The following is a 7519-nucleotide window of genomic DNA, read 5'->3' on the forward strand; positions in this document are numbered from 1 at the left end:
CCCCCTCCCCTCCTCTTCTTCCCCGGCGTCGCCCCCTACCCTCCAATCAAGGCTGCCGCACCCCTCCCCTCCTTTTCTTCCTCGACCACCGCCTCCTCCCCTCCTCCCGCTGGCGCCGCCCCCTCCCCTCTAATCCCGGCCGCCGCGCCCCTCCCCTCCTCTTCTTCCCGGCACCGCCCCCCTCCCGGTCCTCCCTCGCTCGGATCCGGTGGTGGCGGGAATCCGGCGAGGGAGCGCCCGACCGACCCGTGCGGCGGCACAAGGGAGCGGGGGTGGCGGATCTAGCGGGGGATGGCACGGCCGCCGATGAGAGGTCACGGGTGCCGGCGTGGAGGAGGGAGGGAGCGGCAGCGAGGTTGGGGAGAGTGCGGTCGGGAAGAGGGTGCGGGGGTAGAGGCAATAAAGGAGGGGTAGTGGGAGTCCAACACTGGATTTAGGAGGTTTTGGGAGGGGGTGAGGGGACTATAAGTTTTGAGCCTCCTAAAACTTTTTAGTCACTTTTTAGGAGGAGTGTTTGGCTCTTTAGTCACATTTTAGTCATTTTTAGGAGCTAAAATTTAGGAGGGTGGAAACAAACAGGGCCTTAGTTGGTTTCTGGTTAGAGCCTATGTGTCTAGCAACGGGTTAGGGTTGAACACAGTTTAGAACCATGCAAACCTGCTCAACCCGTCCTAATTCGTGCGCACATGATGTTTCAGCGGCAGCAATAACAATTCTACTTCCTATGGCGGAGATCTACGTGGCGTCCATGACTCCTTGCGATCGGTGGCAGTGCAGGCGTGAATCTGGATGTCTATGGGATGGCAATGGAGGAGAGCAATCTTATAGAGTTACATCTCCATGGCAGCATCAAAACAGAGCGCTCAGCCCGGTTGGAAGACAAGGCAAGTTCGTCAGCGCTACCCTTGGAGCTACTCATATCTCTGCGTTGGAATCGTAGTCAAACAGTTGACTGATGTCTTAGCTAAGATTGTGCCACGTGTGGGAGCATGCTCAAGCATAGCGGCCGCTCAACAGTTGGTGTGATCTGGATAAGTCCTGTACATCCTGTGGTTGTCGTACATATATCTATGGGCCCACTAAAAGGTTTGGACAGATCCAAATATGAGGCTGGACACTGAGATGCATCTAACATGGAGACCATGACGCAATACGGTGCAGTCTACATGGAAAGATAAGAACTAGTCGAGGATTAGGAAAATACTCGTTGTAATATGGCAGGCTTCTTCTAGTCGTATTCGACTAGTATTCTGGTAACCAACCAACCTGTAACCATGCTCCCGACTATATAAGGCAAGGCAGGGACCCCCTCCAAAGCAATTCAATTAACCCAACACACATGATGTAGGGTATTACGCAATCTAGCGGCACGTACCTGTCTAAATCATGTCTGTGTTTACCTTCGATTTTCTGATCTTGATGAGCCCTACCAACTAAACACTACCTCAGGCACCCCCCTTGGTAGGTTGTCGGGTCTAAACATCGACAGCTGGCGCACCAGGTGGGGGATACCATCAAGAATCCACTAGTGAACTCGATGGCATAAGTCATCATCAAGCTCATCATCGTGTTTGAAGCAGGCGCGACGTTCATCTTTGGCTCCTAGGTTTGCAATGCAGACGGCGCTAGAAATTTCCGCCGCCACATTGCATCGGCCCGGAGAAGAAGCAACAAACCATAAAGCTTCACCGCCAAGCTCCGGAGGATCTCGCCGAGAATTTTGACAAATTTTCAATTTCTGACCTAGTCAGAGGCTGGGGGGACGAGCCTGAGTACTACTCGACTTCTTCCGCCAGTCGGATTGACTTGCACGAGCCAGCGCATAAGCCATCTTGCGAGTCGGATTACCACTAGAGTCGATTATCGTTCGGACTCTGCAACGCGACCACTATTTATCCGACGACCCTGTCCAGATCACAATCCGATCCGGATACGATCGAGGACCTCGACTACTACTTGGATCCGGACGAGGAGACTCCTTTATTAAGTCTGTAGCAGGTGTTGGTAATCACATCAACTCCGCAAGGCAGATTTGTCTACTGCCCCAATATGAAGCTACCCGCTCTGGCCAAGGATGATGATTTTCGCGCCTCATTGCCTACCTCAACACTCTCCTGTACTAGGAGGGAGCTCCTCTATTGCTCATCTATGAGGAAGGTGGCACCATGGAGGTCATCACTTCAAGCTCGGGAAGCTACTCTCGAGAGCAAGAACTCTTCGTCGTCGTTGATGGACAAGAGGATGAAGAAAAAGAACGACGGGATAGAAACCCACAATATGAGCGTCACCCAGATGACGCTCGCTAGATGAGCTCACCACAAATGTTGTCGAAGAAGAGACCGAAGCTCAAAGAACTCAACGACGAGCAAGAAACAATGCAAGAGCAGAGCGCCGCCACCTCCTTGTAGCGGATCTACCAATCCAGTGTTGGAGGTATGCTCTAGAGGCAATCTTAGAGATGATGATATTCCATTGTATCCATATTTTATATTGTGTTCCTTCAATATCCATTAAAGGCTACTTGAATTGATTTGCAATTATGTGAATTGTGTGTGAAACTCTTTACTTGTGTGGCTATATCTCTGAGCCCCTCTAGTGATCGGATCTGAAAATGCATGGCCATGCTACGTGAGGTTAATAGTTAACTTAGAGAGGGATTTCGAATCACACGATCGAGAAAGAGAGGTCAGCTTGGAGCTAGACCAAATATCGTGAGGCAAAGGAAATAGCATTTACGTGATGTTATGATGGTTCGTCTGATATGATCTTCGTGTGCGTATAGGAGTTAGCATGCCTTGCTAGAGGCTGCTACTAACTATTGGCCAAGTAGGAGTACTCGCGCCATGTCTATACGTATGTGAAACTATAGGGTCGCACACTTAAAGGGCTGGAAGTCCAATGAGGATATGACCCGAATTGGACCAGGTTTAGGAGTACTAATGGGCCTCGGACCTAGAGGCCCGTCAGGGAACACTATATATTGAGGGGTAGCGACGGCTTAGGGTTTAACCCTTTTGGCCGAACCTCAGCCGCGCCCCTCCACGCCCTCGCCTTGTTACACTCGAAGACCTAGCAGTCCAGCTTGCGACGCTTCCTCCCCGCACATGTGGATATCTTGGAGGTGTTGCATCTGCAGCACTTGGATGAGCTACCACATGAGAGCCTGACGAGCCGGTGAGGAGCTTGACGAGCCGTCGTGCGAGGAGGAGCTGCTGGACATGGACGTGTTCGACTACACTGCGGCGACGTGTGATCAACTATAATGTCCCGACGCGCTTCATCAACTTCCGCATCTGCGCGTCTAGTGGTAATCCCGTGATCCATATACGACAGTTTTCCTAGTTTACGTGGTAGAATTTTTGTTTTGCGCTAGCATAGCCTACCTCGTAACCCTTCATCCTGAACGTGGATAACGCCTTTGAAGCAGTTCAAACACGCCACCATTGTACTCCTCTGACTACCATCGTGTCTATTGATCTCATCACCCGCGTGATGCCCCAGAACAAGTACACTAGACAATTGGCTGAACTGGCAGAACTCGCGTATGAACAACTCGATCAGCAGAATCTGATACAGTCAGTCCAATGCTCTGCATCCTAGTGAAGTTAACATGGCAGCAGCCATAGAGGCCCTCCATCAAGACAAAGTCAACTCGGAGGTGCCAGACCAAGCCAAGATGGAGTTGAAGATAGCTGGGCAGGACCCTCGGGAGGCTGTGGCCACTGTGGGGCTAACGTAGAGCCTGAACATCCATTAGGAGACCTTTGCAGCAAAATCAACATCAGCCGCGACGCCCGTACCATCATCGATGGACGGCGCCGCGAGCGCGAGCAAGAAGTCGAACACTCAGGGGATCTGACGGGCTTCCCACCTTCTCCAGATGTGTGAGGAGGACAATTTTATCCAAAAAGTTCAAACCCCCAGCTATCACAAAGTACGATGGCAAGAAAGACCCAGTCCAATAGTTCCGGTGCTACTCGCTATCAGTACAATCAGTTGGGGGAAACAACGACACCAAAGTTGTCTACTTCCCCATCTGCATGGAGGCGGCGCCACTCACATGCTCAAATCGTTGGACAAGAACTCCATCGACTCGTGGAAGGACCACGAGGTGGCGTTCACCAATAACTACGCGGGGGAAATACAACGTCCTAGCAACAGAATCGACTTGTCCTAGGTCAAGCAACAAGAAGGCGAGACCCTGCGGAGCTACTTACGTTGTTTTTTCGATAAGAAGACGACAATCGTGGATGTCACAGAGCGCAACGTAATAGACTGCTTCCAGAACAGCTTCCGCGACCAGCGGACGTTTCAAGACTTCGGCAGAAGATGCCCCGCTAATATCAAATCTCTCAAAATCATGGCACAGACGTGGGCAGATGAAGAAGACAGGGAGATCGAAAGATTCGAATCTAATCACAACAAGGGCCAGAACAACAACAATCAGAACAATGGCCAATGCAACGACAAGAACCACAACGATTGCCCCAACAATGACAACCAAAATACTACTTGGGAAGTCAGAACCGCAAGCGCAAGCCAGAGAATATTGTAGCCGCAATCTCACGGTCATCCAAGAAAGGTGGAAGTAAGAACCAAGATAGGTCCTCGTTTAACGAGCTCCTGAATAAACAGTGCCCATAGCACCCATACTGCAAGCACTTTGCGTTAGATTGTTTCAATCTACGCAGAGTCATGAACAACCTGCCAGAGCCATATGGCACCAAAGATAAGGGCAAGGCCAAGGAAGATGAAGATGATGGTGACAATGGCAAGTTTCAAAATCCATCCAACATCGTCAACGTCATCTTCGACAGAACTCCGGGTACTGCTACTAAGAGGTCCCGGAAAGCTCACTCTTTGAGAGATAAAGTCCATTGAACCTACGGCGCCAACGTTCCTCAAATGATCCGGGGTGCCAATTACCTTCTCCAGGAAAGACCAATGGACTAGTTTCTCAGACCTAGAACGGTATCCCTTCATCCTTGACCCGGTTATCGCTAGCTCCAGAATTACCAAAGTACTCATCAATAGCGGCAGCATTCTCAACATCCTATTTGCCAAGACAATGAAGAAGATGGGCGTCGACATCACTGATATGCTCATCCCGATGAACTCTCTGTTCTTTGGGATCATCCCGGGCAATACAGTTGTACCCCTCGGACAGCTGGTTTTGCCAGTTACCTTTGGGACCAAAGAACACTACCAGACATAATACATTCGGTTCCAGGTGGCGGACTTTGAAACATTGTACCACGCTATCCTCGGAAGACCAGCATTAGCCAAATTCATGACCATCCCGTACTACGTGTACTTAATACTCAAGATGCCGGGACCCAAGGGAGTACTCTCCTTACGCGGAGTCTTGAAGATGTCGTACAACTGCGACATAGAAGTCATGGAGCTAGCACCAACTACTCAAGTACCAAACTTGATGATGCAAGTCTTTTCCGCATCCAAGAAGCTATCCCCGTCAGAGCTCGAGATTTCAGAAAAGAAGTCGAGCGCAACCAAGGTTAAGCCAGCAAGTGAAGTAGACATCAAAGCTATTGACCTTGAGACTGGTGATAGCTTCAAGAAAACCCTGATTGGCACATGGATGGATCCTAAATAAGGAAGCACGCTCGTCAGCTTCCTCTAGGCCAACCGAGACATGTTCGCGTTGAAACCAGTGGACATGCTGGGGGTGTCCAGGGAGTTAATCGAGCACTCACTCAATCGGAATCGAAAAGGTACACCAAAGAGGCAACGCCTACGATGATTCGCCCAAGACAAAAGGGAAGCCATCAGGAAAGAGCAGGCCAAACTACTCGCGGCGGGCTTCATAAAAGAAGTCTATCATCCAGAGTGGCTCGCCAATCCCGTCCTAGTGCGAAAGAAAAAACAACAATAAGTGGAGAATGTGTGTCGACTACACAGACCTCAACAAGCACTATCCAAAGGATCTCTTTGAGCTCCCTAGGATTGATCAAGTCATCGAATCCGCAGTGGGATGCGCCCTCCTCTGTTTCCTCAATTGCTACTTGGGGTATCACTAGATAGCTTTCAAGAAGGAAGAGCAGATCAAGACCACGTTCATCACCTCATATAGAGCTTTCTGCTACACAACAATGTATTTCGGGTTGAAGAACGCGAGCTCTACTTATCAACATGCATTCCAAGAGTGCTTTAGAAAATAGCTACACTGCAATGTCGAAGCGTACGTGGATGATGTGGTCATAAAGACCAGAAATCCTGATGGTTTGATCGCTGACCTGGAAGAGACCTTCGCCAGCCTGTGAGAATTTCAGTGGAAGCTAAACCTGACAAAGTGCATCTTTGGTGTGCCGTCCAAAAAACTTCTCGGTTTCATCATCAGGCACCGAGGAATTGAGACAAATCTAGAGAAGATCTCCGCCATCACCGATATGCAGGCCCCATCAGGCATCAAGGACGTCCAGAAGCTGACTGGATGCATGGTGACCCTCAACAAATTCATCTCAAGGCTTGGAGAATGGGACCTACCCTTCTTCAAACTACTCAATCAGCAAGATAAGTTTTAGTGGACCGAGGAGGCAGATCAAGCCCTACAACAATTGAAGGACCTCCTATCAAAGTCACCGGTCCTCACGGTGCCAGACCCCAATGAAGACTTGCTGTTTTACATCGGCGCGACTACTCACATTGTCAGTAGAGTGATCGTGGTTGAAAGACCAGAACCAGGCCATGTATTCAAAGTACAAAGGCCCATCAACTTCGGAAGCGAGTTGCTGTCAGATTCCAAGACCAAATATCCACCGGTCGAGAAGCTGTTGTACGCGATACTGCTCATCTCGCGGAAGTTACGATATTACTTTCAGGAGCACAAGATCTCCGTCGTCTCAAATTTCCCTTTGGGAGAAATTCCCCACAATTGGGATGCAACAGAAAGAATATCTAAGTGGGCATTAGAACTCGGAGCATTGTTCCTGGAATTCAAGTCGAGTACTGCAATCAAGTCCCAGGTCCTAGTTGATTTCATGGCAGAGTGATGGGAGAATCAATTACCAACACCAGCAGAGCGTCCTGAGCATTAGGTCCTGTATTTTGATGGATCGCTCAAGCTCGAGGGCATCGGTGTAGGAGTACTCTTGATATCTCCCAAAGGTGAACAACTCATGTACGTCCTGCAAATCTTCCGGGAAGTGTCCAACAACGAAGCTGAATACGAGGCGCTTTTGCACGAGCTCCACGTGATAGTCTCGCTAGGAATAAAGTGATTGTTGGTCTACGATGACGCACTGGTGGTGATCAATCAAGTTAACGACGAGTAGGATCACCACAAGGAGAACATGGATGTGTATTATCTAGAAGTATGCAAGGTAGAGAAGAAATTCTCTTCTTTGGAGTTCCATCATGTCGTCCGCGAGAAAAACATTGCTGTAGACGTCCTATCAAAGTTCAAGTAGGACCTTTTGTCCATGAGCTACACAAGCCATTCATATCGGAGCCGACACCATCAACAACCACTGATCGAGATCCTACAACACTAGATTGGGAC

The sequence above is a fragment of the Setaria viridis genome, chromosome 1 (assembly GCF_005286985.2).
Source record: "Setaria viridis chromosome 1, Setaria_viridis_v4.0, whole genome shotgun sequence".
Taxonomy (NCBI): Eukaryota; Viridiplantae; Streptophyta; class Magnoliopsida; order Poales; family Poaceae; genus Setaria; species Setaria viridis.